Raw genomic sequence first — 16,630 nt, forward strand, 5'->3', positions numbered from 1 at the left:
GAGGGGGCGGTAAAAGATTGCTCAAGAATTGCCGGAACAAAGGGAACGAACTTGGAGCGTCTAAAAATACTCGCGGCGTGTGAATTCGATAAAGGGCTCCCTGAGAGGACGCTGACAAAGCTTTGCTGACTTTCAAGTGGGAGAACAATGTGGCAGACACTTTCAGGGTGTTTGGCTACACACGGCGGCGGCTGCGCACGCTGTGAGGCAGGATGTCAACATGAGCCGTCCGACGCACAACGGAGACGCACAGAACACGGCAGAAACACGGGACGACGAGGCGGATGATACAACACCTGTGCCGACGCCTTAAGAGTCACTCAACTTCAAAACCACAGCACGAGTCGCGTCTTTGGGCTCAACCGGGACTGATTTAACCAACAGAAAGTTAGAAAATCAACAAAACGGACCGAATAAGCGAACGGAGAAGTGTCCTAGAGCGCCCCCTGTCCTTAAACCCTCCTCCTCCGCAAAGAAAAACGGAAAAAACCCAGTGGGAAAAAGCGAAAACTGGAGGGATTAATGCACATCCGCAATCCTCACGGTCAAACGCGACGCAATTCTGCAAAAAAATCTACAAATCTGGCAAAAAAAACAATTAGATTTGCGATAAATGTTTAAAAAAAAACGTTCACTTAAACAAGAACCCCGTGCGTTTCAGAACACGTCTGCAGAGAACCCAACGCTCGAGTTAAAAGTCGGCCGTGTTTATTATTACTATTATTACTTTTTATTACAGACGACGTTGTATTACCGAAATAATTGTGGTCTTTGTGATCTGATAATTGCACCTTATCCGCTCGGTGATCCCTGTTTTATCGCCGCGCAGCCTCCAAAGGATATTTATTTATTTACAAACTAAAAACTGGAAACTGCTCGGATAAACCCGGCTCTTTAACTTTGACTTTGGGTCTCGACGTGGAAGTGCAACATGAGCCGGGTCTGCAAACCTTCAGCTCATTGAGTCGGACAAGGAAGGCTGGACTTAGGTTTCGTAGGGTTTTGAACTCAGCCATTACTTGTTAATCACTTTCCTCGAGCCGTACGTCGTTGGATGAATAGGTGTCGGTACAGAAACGGGTGAAGCCGGAGGGGTTTGCTTTCAAGGCCGGCGCGTTTGTGGTGGACGCCGGGCTCTGGAAATTGCGGGCGCTCTCTCTCGTCTGTAATCTGATTTCGGTGGTGCTGCCTTTAGAGGTTGAGTCTGATCTGATTTTCTGCCTTGACTGAGTGATTATGTTGATGTGTGCGTCTCCACTGCAGGAGGTTAAATACTTACAAGGCACCACTCAGGCAGCAGCCGCTTTCCTGAGGAGGCATCATGGGAGTCTTTGATTGTCTGAGGAGTGAACTCAATTAGACAGTGTGGAGTCATACGAGATGGCCAAAGAAGAAAGGTCCCACCGCTACATGTGGTTTACTGCTTTCATCGAAACGTTAAGGACACGCCTCCTGTAATGCCCCGTGTACACAAACGAAACGAGGGAAAAGACTCGTTGGTTGATTAAGTCACACTAAAAAAACTTCAATCTTTGATGTTAAAAAAGCAAAATGAAAATAGATGAGACGCCTTAAGTCAAATCCTCAACAGTTTCCCACCCAACGTGATCCACATTAACAATTAAACGTCGCTGATTGTCGCTCGGGGCTCGGACCTCGGACCTCGGACCTCCCCCTCTGTGAATTAAGGCCATGCATGTGAGCGAAGGCGCTGCGATGTGGCGGTGTTTACTGTAATTAGTATCAGGTCATTTACAGCTCACTGACCCAGAGTGACCTGTGAGATTTGGGTCAGCCACAGTGGAGACGGGTGGGGTGCAAGGTAAGAGTGTGTGTGTGTGTGTGTGTGTGTGGACAGGGAGGATGCATGTCTGCTGTGGAGGGAAAGTAGTGTCTGTCGGCCTGTGTGTACCTGCATGAGTGTGCGTCTGTGTGCGTCTGTCAGCACATGACAAAAGGTGGTGTGTGTTTAGGTGTGTGTTTAGGTGTGTGTTTAGGTGTGTGTTTCGGTGTGTGTTTCGGTGTGTGTTTAGGTGTGTGTTTAGGTGTGTTTAGGTGTGTGTTTAGGTGTGTGTTTCGGTGTGTGTTTAGTGCTCTCACACGTGCGTCGCCAGCAGACTGTGTATGTGCTGAGCATATTCCTCATTGTGCTGGACTTCAGAGGCCAAAGCGTCTCCCGCTTCCTCTTGGAGGCAGTGGGTTAAAAATAATGTGGTGTGCAGTGAGCGGTGGGGAGCGAGGCGCAGACAGCGAGGAGCCAGAGCTGCTCTCTCTCTCGCACACACAGTGTCTGCACAGGGACTATATTATGGCCCTTTTTTTCTTTTATGGACACATTGCATGCGCTGACTTATTAGATCTGTTAAAGTGAACATACATAAACAGAAAAATGATCAGTCATTTACTCATACTTAATGTTTGCTCTTAAATTAAAAATAAGTCGTTTATCGGGTTCATTAAAGTTGTTCATATAAACTGCAGCTGTGACTTTGATCGTGATTTTCTAAAGTGTGAGCGACACAAAGTGGGACAATGACAATCTTATCAAAACAAACTTTTCCCCCTCGTGCCATTTTTGTCTGAAAGTATCGCCTCCTCCAGCCTATCTCCCTCCACCACCTCCACCCCTCCCTCGGTCGCGTGCGGAAGCCGGGGCGGCTGCAGTCCCTCCGCCCTGAGATAAGGTTGTCTCCAGCCAAACTGCACACCTCGTGTCATTGGTCTGATTCTTCTTATCAGCCGCTCGTTCTACTGGGTTTGTGGTGATGCTCCAATTAAACCCACGCACTCACACCTGTGTCCACACTCTGTCTATGGGAAAATGTAAATAAATACTTGTTTTTTCTGACAAACAGAGATTTTCTGTGGTAATCTTAATTATAATGTGTACATAGAGGTAATAGTATAGAATTTGTCAGTGTTGCTGTGTATGAAATGTCACAGACGTATCAGGATGTGTGGGGAGATATATCAAGCCCTGACATATACGAAACCACAGAGAATAAACCATTTAATTATAACGCAACACGAGAAAGGTGCAGCTCCGAACAGAATGTACATCCACGGAAAATGGAGCGGCTTTAAGATGGCGTTTCCCTTTAATGCTGCCGTTATCTAACGCTGTCAACGAGGCATCTAAAAATGGTTTTCCTCCAACAGTTTGTCGACAGAAGTGAATTATGTTTGTCAGCGTGTTCGTGTTCGGGGCTTTGAGACTCTTTTTTAGCTCAGTTACTTCAACACGCACTCGTAAAAGAATATTTAACAAATGTGTCTGAATGTTGTTCCCGTCTTAATCGTTCAATAAAAGGTGAACGGCGGTGCTTATAAGAACAATTTGAGAGTAAAACATGTTCATTCGCTCTTATCTAGCTCACGGCGTATGATAAGAGGCTCTAATATGGGGCCGGAGAGATACTTCATTGCAGAGTGGTGCACAATAGAGATACTCATAAACGTTTACTGCTCGCCATTAAACTTTGCTTGGATGTTGAATGTGTCATTCGCTGATAGTGGAGCCTGTTGGCTGATTTATGGCCGTCCCTCAAATTGCCCTGGTGACGCCTGGGGAGGTTGACTAATCTCCACAGGCAGCCAACAAGTTCAGACAGACTGATAAGAGCAGTGGACAGAGACACCGGAGCTGCAGGGACGGACCCGACGACAGTAACGGACGCGACGCTCTGTCCCAACGACCACGGGAGCAAACGCTAATATTTGATCTGTTTTGGTTTGTTAAGAAGAACCAGGGCGGTGTTTTATAATGTCACTTTTATTACGTAAGAGTCATGATTGTGATAGAGGCCAACAGTGAAGACAAAAGGTCCCGTTTGCGCCGTTCCCTTCGCTCTGAGCCCGCGCTGACCTCACTGCTATTTGTCTCCATCAGCTGCCACGCCATGGTTTCAATTTGGCTCATTAAAACGCAACATCTAAACCAAACAATGTACAGAGACAAACTCCACACGCCAGGACTGCACCGAGGGTCCCGCTCACGACACGGGCTCACGACACAGGCATTCAGCTCTGGATGTTTATGTAAATAACCTCTGTAGCTCTGTCACGCTTTTCTCGATAATAGATTCACGAGCGCCCGGTGTCCTCTGACCTCAGGAGCGACGCTTTGTGTTGAGACAGTTCTTTTTATCCCGATTAAGAAAACATCGAGTCACGTCTCTGTGGCCTTTAGTGAACCCTGACCATAAAAAACACTCATTTTTTTAAGCTCTTCAATTTTTTCGGGGGAGGTTTTAGTTTTTAGGTGAGGTGAAGTCAGACCTGCCCCCAAACACTGACCTCCTGACCTCCTTGACCTCCAGAGCAGCCTGGACAAAGGAGGCCTTTCCCTTTTAATTCTGCCCAAAGAGCATCATATGGGACCTGACCCTGTGCTGCTCTTAACCTTTTGGACCTCTGGACCCATGTCCATGATTTAGGGTAAATTTAATTAGATGCATTCTGTGGATGAGTCTGGCTCTGGGGATGTGCGGCTGCAATTAGAGCGTCTGATTAAAACGTCACGAAGAGCAGACACGACACGGAACATGTATGACATAAAACATGAGAACATGTAAATGCAACAAACAACAAGCTGAGACGTTTATCCTGTTAGACTTTTAAAAGAGCTTTTGTATCGACTTCACGGGAGTCCTTTTTGATTCACTTCTGTGATCACAGCTGCCCTGAGGCTGACGGACACAGACGTGGCTGCCATTCTGTCCCAACAGCCTCTCCAGCCCTGGGACACATTTAGAGGGATTCAAAGCACCAACACTGAAGTTAGAAGAGAATGAGACACATGATCATCATCATTAAGTTTTAATCCGATGCTTCTCGGGGCTGCAGATGTGGTTCCATCGTCCTTCACCTTCACGTGGGAAGTTTGTGTAAGACGAGGAGCTGACATTTACAAATTGGAGTGATAGATGCCTTTCCATCTGAAAACAACAACGCAGGAGATTTGTAACAACGAGCAGAACGCCAACACGACGGGAACAAAAGACGAGCGAGCAGCTTGAGAAAAGGATGACTCTTCTCCCAGCTCCACAGGCGCCTGGCCTGTGTGCTGTCTACCTGTCTACCTGTCTCTCTTCCTAAGTGCCATGTTCTTGTCAGCACTGACACCCTGTCGGCCCCACCTAGGGGCCCTGTGGGGAGCAGCGGCGGGATCCAGCCACACAAAGCGCTCGGCCTGAAAGAGACGGGCTGGGCTCCGGTGGAGCCAGCCTTCCAGACGCAGACAATGGCGGGGCCCGAGGCCCGGCCTGAAACCTGAGGCTCAGGCCTGGTATTTTAAGAGGCCTGAGTGGCTCTGGAGCCAGGTGTCAATCAATAGAAACAAGGAAAAAAACTTGAAAAGCTAAAAGCTCAGAAGTAGATCCTGACAATCCTGAATTTGATTTTTGACAAACAACTAAACCCCAAACCCCCACAGAGTATCACACTGATATATATATGTGTGTGTGTATATATATATATGTATATATATATATATATGTGTGTGTGTATATATATATATATATATATATATATATATATATATATATATATATATATATATATATATATATATATATACATATGTACACACTATCACACTGATATATGTATGTATATATATATGTATGTATATATATGTGTGTGTGTGTATATATATGTGTGTGTGTGTGTGTGTGTGTGTATATATATATATATATATATATATATATATATATATATATATATATATATATATATATATATATATATATACACACACACACACAGTCCACTCACATTTGACAAACTGCAACAAATACAAGACATGTCTCCTGGTAAAATGACTAATGTATCTAAGCAGAGACAGAGACAAAGATACATGGAGTCACAGAGACATATGGACAAAGAGACATGGGGACACAGAGACATAGAGACACAGAGACACAGAGACATAGGGACACAGAGTCACAGAGACATAGAGAGACATAGGGACACAGACAGAGACATAGGGACACAGAGACATAGGGACACAGAGACAAAGAGACATAGGGACACAGAGACAAAGAGACATAGGGATACAGAGACATAGGGACACAGAGTCACAGAGACATAGGGACATAGAGACATAGGGACACAGAGACATAGGGACACAGAGTCACAGAGACATAGAGAGACATAGGGACACAGACAGAGACAAAGAGACATAGGGACACAGAGACACAGGGACACAGAGACAAAGAGACATAGGGACACAGAGACAAAGAGACATAGGGATACAGAGACATAGGGACACAGAGACATAGGGACACAGAGTCACAGAGACATAGGGACACAGGGACACAGAGACACAGAGACATTGCTCCATTGGAGAAAACTCATTTCACTTTAATCTGAGATACAGGAAAGTGACTGATTAGTTGTTTTTCCTCAGACCACAGTGTCCAGTGTGAGGGTCAAGCTGCTGAGGACATGTCCCCTCCAGTGTGGACACAGCTCTACTGTCCTCATTAAACACGGGGTATAATTTACCCGTGTCAGATTCTTACGTGTGAATGTTCAGACAGTGAAGAGCTGGGGGCAAAATAAAAGAGGATTAACAAAAGACGTCCATGTTTAAAATGTTCAGTCTGTGTTTGACTCTTTACCAAACATGATCTGATCCTCCTGACCACTAGGGGCCGCCACTGATTACCTCACGTCTATATTTAAACCATAGATAGTATTTATTAATTAAGATAAAATTAAATTAAGATCATGTTTTGACAAATTGTATAATGTGAAGTATCTTGTTACAAAGTTGATAAAAACGTGCATCTCGTTTACGTTATTTCATTCAGTCGCAGGAAAAAAGTAAAAAAAAACAAAAAAAGAAACAAAAAACAGATATTACTTTTCTATGGAGCACAAATTAACACATAACATATTTAGATCAGCACATTATTTTTTACATATCGGCCAAAAACAGCAGATTAAAAAGTTTGATTAGTTTCAGTTTTGTTTTTGACACTCCTCTTCCTCTCTGTGCTAAGCCCCTCCCCCTTCAGAGCGCACAATCACAATCAGCTCCATCCCGCTAATAAAACCACTGGACATTGAGTCGGGTTTGTGAAGTCATACTGCGTTGTTTTGCGTCCTTCTCCTACATATTTATTATTTAAATGTTTCGTCAGCTCGTGGGCGGAGCCTTGTACGTGGACTCGTACTCCTGACCGTGAGGAAGGTTCAAATAGCGGTTTTGTGAGATCGCAAGATTATTTAAACCTGCACTGACGACGCTTCAGGCATGTTTTTGACGAGGGAACATTATAACGCTCCAAAAAGTCGAATTGAACGCGCTGCTGGAGAAGTTCTGTGCGTTTAGTAAAAGTATTTGCTCTGTGTACATGCGTTGAATATGTTCTGCTGCACATTCTATACCGTCCTGCGTTAGCTGACACACGTTACACGCTTTGGACGAGAGCTCCGCGGCGTTCTCCCGCAGACGGAGATTGGAAGTGACCAGTCGGACCGCTGCGGAGAGACGGCTGCCGCGTCGGACACATCTGTAAGCAGTTGACTGGGCCTTTTCCTGTCGGTGTTCCTGAGGAGTCTGGAAGGGTGTCAGGCCGAAGCTGACCTCGTTGTGCCCCGTGTGTCACTTAACCTCCATGTTAGATGTCAACTCCCCTGCCACAACCCCTCGAGTCGCCCTGACCCCGACACATGCACCATCTTTGGAGTTATGACCCTGCGCCGAACAAGTACAGGTCAAACCGTCACACAGAGGCTACGCGGGAGTGCGTGCAAAGTGTTAGAGATCTGCTTTGCACTTGAAAATAAAATGGTTTTTAAGACATGAATCCATAACGTTCAGTTTGTTTCACGGACTTTTTGCCCTCGCTGGGATAAAGTCACGTTGTGGTTATGAGAATCTAACTGGAGGCGTCTGTTTTAATCTGTTCTTTTTAGCTCGTCCTGAAGTTCACACTGGATTTATAAACCTGTACACTTAAAAAAAAGAACCTCTGGCTGCAAATTTTTAACCTGAATCTGCAGCAGCCACTTCGAGATGATGGAAAAATGGATTAAACCTTGATTAGAAAAGTGCGACGACATATTGATATAAAACCAAACACTAGGATTACAAATGTCTATTTTGGTGTTGATTCAGTTTGATACAACACAGCCCCTTTTGTCACGATCCGCATTTTCCAGTCCCATGTTTTGCCTCCTGTCCTGCTCTTCCCCTCCCTCACCTGCCGGAGCTGGGCGGGGCTCCTGGCTCCTCCCACACGCACCTGAACCCCATCAGCGCAATCACCATCACCTGCTGTGGATAAGAGGAGCCAGGACCAGACACTCGGTGCGAGATTGTCTGCATATCTTCATCCCGTTCGGTGCCTGAATCGTCTGCGTATCTTCATCCTGCACTCCACAACCCAGACCCTGGCTCGCACTCTGCTCCCTGCCCTTGTGCTGCCCGTCGTCTCCGCTGCGCTCCACGTTCCGCTCCTGGATCCTGGTCGCACCTCGCCTCCTGCTCACCGCCAGATCAACCCTCGTTACTCTACTATTTTGTCATTTCTGTAAATAAACACTGTAAATATTCCCCTCGTACTGCACTTTTTGGTCCAATTGCCATTACGACACCTTTAAGCTGATATTTCTGATCAATACCGTGATTTTTTTAATACTCGTAAGGACAGGATGTCATGATCCGCACTGTCCGCTCCTGGTTTTCCTCCTGTCCTGCTCTTTCCCTCCCTCACCTGCCAGATCTGGGCTGGGCTCCTGGCTCCTCCTGCGCGCACCTGCAGCTGCAGCTTATTAGCGCAATCACCACCACCTGCTGTGCATAAGAGGAGCTGGGAGAAGAGACTCAGCGCGAGATCGTCTGTTTGTACTCACCCTGTCTGTGCTGCGTTTGTCGTGTCACTTGATTCCTGCGTTCCTGTCGTGCCTGTCGGTTCCTGTTTGTTCCTGTGTTCCTGCTCACCTGCTCACCTCCGGATCACCTTCTGTTCGTTCTTTGTCCCTTGTCTACAATAAATACTGTAATTCTGCATCCCTTGGTCCACTACACACATCCGTTACGACACAGGAACTGCAAACTGAACTCTTGGCGGCGTCCAACCTAAAGCGTGCTCCGTCTGCCCTCGTGCTCGTCTGGTTTGTCGATGTCTCTTCACTCCGTACATTTCAAAACTATTCCCAAAAATCTTCCTAAACTTGCTCTAAGTCGTGGCTCAGTGCAGCTGCCTGGGCCCAAACCCGTGGAGACGCTCATCGTCGTCAGAACCTCGAGGACGCTGCTCTGCGAGGGTGTAGGCTCGTGACTTCAGACTCTTGATTGTCGTTGGGTGCGTAAAAGTTGTGAATCGTTGAGCGTGGAGAGCGTGGACTGTACGGTCAAACGGTCCAGTGTTTTTATCAAAGTTAAGGAGCCCAGATGTTATGGAGTAAACGTAAATGTCATGTCTTCAAGCTGTTAATTAAACCTAAATCTAAATTATACGGTGCTTCTCTCTTCTCTAGTAAACGTAGCTGCGCCTTTAGAGATCCTTTCCTCAGATTCACTGGAGCCGTAGTTTGTTTGTAACCCGCTCACATCCTGTTCACTTTCAGGCGTTTTCTTCTCTGTCCACGAGGGTCGTCCTGGGACATCTTCCACTTTGTGTTGTGCTTCGTTCTTGTTAACGCTCTGATAAGCCACCGCCGCTCTGTTTTTCCAAATGTAATTGTTTCTCTAAATTGTATTGTTTGTCCAGTTCTCCAAAAATAAACCCTTTGTAGTGCGTGGCATCCAGGTTAAGTCCACTCTGCAGTTTGTCATTTCTGCAGCTGGACTCACTGCCCTGGTGTTCACTTCATGCTAAACATTTGTTCAACATTTGTGATCTACATCTTCTACCCCTCATGCCACGACACTTTGTTTAAGTCATGACAATAAACTGTGATGTTATTGAAACTCCATATTTGGAATTCCAAGTATCAAAGCAACCAAACAGCCAATCTGGAGAGAGGTTCTTCTTGATTTGTTTAGAGCTTTAACTGTGTCCGTTTATACATAAAGTCTATGGTCACACTATAGTTAGAGTTTTGTGTTAAACGCAGCAGAGCCTGGGGTCCGGAATACACACTAATGCAATGTTTTATGAAGGTGTAATGGAGCCACAGTCTGGAGCCACAGTCTGGAGCCACAGTCTGGAGCCACAGTCTGGAGCCACAGTCTGGTCTTTTAGGGGAATAACGGGGAATATTACACGTGTGTGGAGGAACATGGAGCTGTTCTGATCTGTGAGGTGAGCGTTTTGTGACACATGAGGCTGTAAATGAGGCCCACTGACCGGCCCACTGACCAGAACACTGACCAGCCGTGTTTGTACCGGGGGTCAAATATAGTCCAGTTTATACAAATATGAATAAACTGTAGTGTCGGCTTCTCTCATTTGACTCCAAACTCTTCATTATTCAATTAATATGTAAATATAAAACGTGGTGTTATTAAAATATCGACTAAAAACATTGATGTCCACCCCAAGTCCGCTCCTGCCCATAACAGTGACCTCACAGTACTGACGTCTGGACACTGGTCACACCTCCCATGTTCAGATTGACAGGTGGATTAGCCAATCAGAGACACTCAGAGTCTTTTTTTTTATATCAAAACAAACATGGCGTCCCTGCTTACAAGAGAAGAAAGAAAAAAAAAACACAGTAATGAAAAACTCTGCAGATTTCTCCGAACTGTTAATCTGAGGTGAGAGTTTGATTTTGTTCTAAACGACGGCCGACCAATCAGCTCCTCCGTTTCAAATAAATCCGATGCAGGAATCTGTTTGAGAAACTGTTCCGTGTCTCTCTCTTCTCTTCTCTTCTGAACTGAATTCTCCGGGTTTGGAAACAATAATGGAAACGTCCGGACCGTCGCGTTTCGCCGTTTCGGTCCCGTCTCTGAGTCGGGCACAGCTGGTCCGCACGATGTTTTTTTGCGAATCCAAATACGAAACAACTTGTTAAGTGTGTGACCTCTGCGGCGTAAGGAGATTACAATCCTCTACTGGAGATGACACTAGTCCCTATGACAAACAGTTTCTCAAAGTTTACGTTTTCTCTACCTCTGGAGGACTAGAAACACAAGCTGGCCCTGTATAAATCTGTCAGGGTTATAGAGTTGAGCGTATACACAGTCTTGATTTACACATTCCAGATGGGACATTATTGGACTGCGGTGAAGCTTTTGGAGCATCGCACACTCCCAGCCTTCTTTTCCGCCGCTTTGATGACGATCCCTCTCGTCTTTGTGGCAAACATTATGAGCTTTCTAACAAATAAACAAAAGCTAATTTAAACAATGACTTTTTTGGGGGGGAAACAATAAAACACACTTAAGCTGCTCGTTGTCTCCGTGTATCTGTTCCTAATAGCGGCAGAACACGAAGCCCGTAGCGTGTGTCAGTTTTGCGGATATATATATACACACACGAGTCTCCCGCCGTTGATCAAGCGCAATAAGATCAGTGCGACTCGTCCGACTGAATCGCGTCCAACTTTTTCGCTGAACTCCTCGGCGCATCAAAACAGATTGCGTAAACACGGGGCTAACTTACGCTAAACGATAACGTGGCGTAGAAGTTGTATTTTTATTATATACTTTCTCTGCGACCCTGCGATTCGAGCGTTTTCTCTCGTTGACGGAAACTGAGAGCGATTAGGGAGAGTGCAGGCCAAAGTGGTGAGGGCCTGGAGAATATGTTTTCAATAGTCTATAGTCAACCTGCATTAGTATCTGCGCTCAACACGTGCACCGTGGGGATCGTGACCCTCCACTTCCCTTTCTCTTTGCTCTGCCCAATGGGTAGAGCGACTATTGCAAGGTCATCCCGGAGCTCACAGAATAAAGCGACCTCCAGCAACCGCCCGCTCTCCCCCTCGGACATTTCCAGAGGCTGGCGGTCCAAAACGCCCCCTCCTCTTTTCAAAATCACACCAGTGGCTCGGGGGCGGGACTCTGGCCGACGACGAAAACGACGAGCAGGAAGGGTTAGGGTTAGGAAGGGTTTCTTTCTTTTTTTTTTCAAAACGGGGGTAAAATTGTGGCTTATGCTTCCCGCTATCACTGGAGGCACCCCGTGAAGCCGGTGGTACTGTCGAGCGTGATCACCGCGGATAAGCTAATCCGAGGCTAAACGCAGACAGACCGCAGAGACCTTTATACGGCTTTTACCTGCAGGAGTGCGTCTCGTGTGTGCGGAGTTATGAGCGTAATATCAGCTGAAGGCATCGCGGAGCAAACACACGTGTTTATCGTTACACAATAAACACCAGTATTCAAGGATTTAGTGCGTTTCAATGGATATTTTTGTAGTTTCGTGCTAAAAGTCGTGCAAAATGATGCTAGATTACAGGAGCTATAAATACTGAGACTTACAGTAACAGTCTCTAAAGTGAAATAATGAGAGATAAAGATGAAATTTAACGTCCTTTTGGGTCACATTTTGGGTCGTCGAGGCCACAATGCGAATTTTTAGAAGAAGAAGAACAGCAACAATGCAAAAATATACAATTTAGAATTTTTTTTAAGAGTTTAGAATGTTCAGAATATTTATTTTTTATTTATTTACTTTTTTTTCCATGTATTTATTTATTTTATTGTAAAGGCATATGTCTCCTGCACCTCTTAACAGCTCTTCAAATGACCCACATTCTTCCAATTTTTCCACATTCTTTCCTTTTACTCGGGAAAAATGTTGCTGTTTCAGGCTTTTAATAAATAGTTTTTGCAAATCTTTATTCAAATGATTCAAACGTAGAACGAAAGTCATTTTTCTCGTAATGTAAAAAGATCGTTTTGTTTTTACTCGTCAGGTCCTATCAGCCCAAATAACAAAGAGAAATTAATAAAAATATGAAAGAGCTGGAGTCTCAGGAGGATAAATCTGTGAACTGGACAAATGACAGATTTAAACTTCATGTTTTGGATCAGACCTGGACCCACAGAGTCTCTCACAAAGACAAATAATGAGACGTAAAACAGTCAAAGTCAAAGCTGAACAAAAACCTTTGACAGTTTTAATTTACGGTTAAACTGCAGATACTCTTAATGTGAATACAAATATAGCAGCGCGATGGTTTGATGTTAAATGAAGCGGAAAAGAAAAACACATTGTTCCGCATGACAGAGTTACAGTCGTCACTAATGAGGAAAGAGCACCTCCCTTAATTAGTCCTTTTGTTAAACACAATAAATGAAGAAAAGTAGTAAATCTGTGGATGAGTTTAAACCCGCGATGATGAACCGCTCGGCTGGAGGAGGGGCTCCTGAAACCCAGAAAAAGACAAACAGGCTTTGCTAATTTAAATACAGTCTTATTAGTCTAATGACCAGAGTCTGTTATCACTACACATCACCATTAATGCCACAGCTCTGGGGCTCGCGGCGCCCAGGGCCTGCCTTTTCCTCCTTAGCCCACATTCACAACCAACGCATATTCCCTTCCACTAGACATGAAATGTGACATGGGGACACTAATGTATGTGGAAAAGGGACGGTACGCAGGCATGTGAGCCACTCGCCCTCCTGTTTGTGCAGATAATGATATGACGCGCCGCTCGGAAAAGTAAAAGTCCTATTTGAAAAAGCTTTAGCTCTGAGGCATGTTGTTATTAGGACACTGCATTAATGTTATAACAGACGGACTAACGAGCGGCGTCTCTGACATACGCTCCGGCTGAGCACATAGATGCAGCATTAACTTCAAATGAGTTGGAAGATCGTAAAAGGGGAAAGTCGTGTTTGTTGTTGCATGAATCGCTTCAGTTTTCTGCTTCAAATTGCATGAAAACTGCTCATTATGTTTCCCACATGTTTCAGACTGAAGCTGTGGTCAAATATGAACAGAATCTAAACACAATCCTCTGATTTTTGTGTTTGTATCAGAAGAAAATCACAGAAACATCCTTTTCCTTTACAAAGACATTTAATGGGAACTGCAGATAATCACTGCAGCACAGGTCACTCTGCACAGTATGTAGAGTACACCGGAGTACTCGAGTACACCGGAGTACTCGAGTACACCGGAGTACTCGAGTACACTGGAGTACTCGAGTACACTGGAGTACTCGAGTACACCGGAGTACTCGAGTACACTGGAGTACTCGAGTATAGCCAGAGTACTCGAGTACACCCGGAGTACTCGAGTACACCGGAGTACTCGAGTACTGCATTATGTAGACGATGTGTTGGCTCTTATGAGTTGCCCCACTGTGTGTGTGTGAGCGTGGGGGTGTTTGTGGGGGTGTGTGAGGGTGTGTGTGTGTGGGGGGGGTGTGGGGGTGTGTGGGGGTGTGTGTGTGCTGTGTGTGTGTGTTTTTATATGAGGCTGTGCTGTTGCTGCACTGATCCTGGTAAATGTTTCCCATACGAGCTTTAACATAAAGTGGAGCTTTACAGTCGTCTGGGGATTTTCTAATGATGAACTGAATTTAAACAAATGGAGGTCCTCAACAAATGTGTGTGTGTGTGTGCAGTGTGTGTCTGTGTTCTGTGTGTGTGTGCAGTGTGCATGTACGGGGTGTGTGTGTGTGTGTGTGTCACAGGAGCTGATGTTGCAGATTGTCATGTTTCTTTTTAAAAACAATTGAGCTGATTTGAAAGTGACTGAGAGTTTAGATTTATACAAACATTATATAAGACGCTCATTATTATCATTATTATTATTATTATTATTATTATTATTATTATTATTATTATTATTATCATCACATGCAAAAGTGTCAAAAATCCTAAATGAATCATCGCACAGTGACGCTTCACATTAGGGGTTGTGTGAGTAACACACACACACACACCCCGTACACACACACACACACACTCTCTCTGTTCACTGAAGCCTGTGTTTCTGTGTTTCTGTTTCTGTGTTTCTGTTTCTGTGTTTCTGTGTTTCTCTGTTTCTGTGTTTCTCTGTGTTTCTCTCTGTTTTTCTGTTTCTCTGTTTCTTTTTCTGTGCTTCTCTGCGTTTGTTTCATGGACAGATTCATTTCTTGAATATTTCCTGTTTTATTGTGACTTTATGGTGATCGATGGAGCGGCTTTAATGGATCGTTCAGGCCGAATGAAAGACGTGTTTTCAAGGACGACGCCGCAGTGAAAGAAAACCTTGATCATAATAATAACTGATAATGACTCATGAAGTCATTTTAAGAAGGAAATAAAAGCTGTAGCTCTTTGATAAATGTAATCATGTAAAGTGTTCACTTATCCACACCAGACCAAAAAAAACACACATTTGGTGCAAACATGAATGTCGTTGGTCAGAGATTTCTCTGTGAGACAAAGTGGCACAGCTGGCACAGAAAAGAGCAACGCACAAAGAGGCGACGTGTCAAATGACCCACGGACACACACAACCTTGTGACGGGGGAAGGCCAGCGCTAATTAACACTGAGCGGCCATGTTGGCTGTCAGGGGATCCTCACAGGGTCAGAGTCCTTGGACTGTCCCTGTGGATGTCCCCATGAGTCTCTCCCTCATGAGTCCCTCCCTCATGAGTCGTTTCCTCATTAGTCCTTTCGAGTCCTTTTCTCATGAGTCCTTTCCTCGTTAGTCCTTTCCTCATGAGTCCCTCCCTCATGAGTCCTTTCCTCGTTAGTCCTTTCCTCATGAGTCCTTTCCTCATGAGTCCCTCCCTCATGAGTCCTTTCCTCGTTAGTCTTTTCCTCATGAGTCCTTCCCTGGTGAGTCCGTCCCTCTTTATACCTTGTCTCATGAGTCCTTTTGAGTCCTTTCCTCATGAGTCTTTTCCTCATGAGTCTTTTCCTCATGAGTCTTTTCCCCATGAGTCCTTTTGAATCCTCTCCTCCTGAGTCCTTCCCTCCTGAGTCCTTCCCTCCTGAGTCCTTTCCTCATGAGTCCTCTCCTCACGAGTCCTTCCCTCCTAAGTCCTTCCCTCCTGAGTCCTTCCCTCCTGACTCCTTTCCTCCTGACTCCTTTCCTCCTGAGTCCTTCCCTCCTGAGTCCTTCCCTCCTGAGTCCTTCCCTCCTGAGTCCTTCCCTCCTGAGTCCTTCCCTCCTGAGTCCTCTCCTCCTGAGTCCTTCCCTCCTGAGTCCTCTCCTCACGAGTCCTTCTGTCTCAGACTCTTGCCTCTTTTCCTCAGAACATAAACTGTGTTTTGTTCCAAACACAGTTTAAACGTGTGTTATAGTTTTTTAAACGTGCTCTTTTAAGTGTTGATTATGTGCCACAGTTACATAACGACAAACTGACATGAGACTGTCCCGTTTTAGCAGCGCGGCGCAGATAAAGTGAGAAGACTCGCAGCTACGTTTGCCACTCTGCGATTGTGACACGACGCTGTGAAAATGTTGACATTGTGTCGCACTATCAATTCAACACTTTATCTATTCACTCTCGAATGAGCATTTCCACAATGTAAAAACACCAAGGAGCAATTTATAGATTCATTTATCACCACATCGTGTTTGTTGGTGTTAATCGGGCCCGGGGGTTCCGCTCGGGCTTGGCAGGCCACCAGTACCAGAGCCGGATTCCTCTTCACACAAGCCGAGTGTTAATGCCGCCGGTCAAGTTCACAGATTTGACTGACTGTGGTCTTAATGCTGCTTGCCTTGTTTTCAGCACTTGTCCCTCCAGATTTGCCACCCTGGCTGCAC

General features: G+C 45.3%; 1 protein-coding gene across 1 annotated transcript in view; it reads left to right on the forward strand.

Annotated features, from left to right (window-relative positions):
• mtfp1 (mitochondrial fission process 1) overlaps positions 1-16,288 on the forward strand; it is a 195,816-nt gene extending 179,528 nt beyond the window's left edge. The window contains exon 7 of the mRNA XM_033989807.2: positions 16,278-16,288. The gene's annotated coding sequence lies outside the window, so the exon portion shown is untranslated. The remainder of the gene's footprint in view (positions 1-16,277) is intronic.
• Positions 16,289-16,630: the final 342 nt, after the last annotated feature.

The sequence above is a fragment of the Periophthalmus magnuspinnatus genome, chromosome 23 (genome assembly GCF_009829125.3).
Source record: "Periophthalmus magnuspinnatus isolate fPerMag1 chromosome 23, fPerMag1.2.pri, whole genome shotgun sequence".
NCBI lineage: Eukaryota > Metazoa > Chordata > Actinopteri > Gobiiformes > Gobiidae > Periophthalmus > Periophthalmus magnuspinnatus.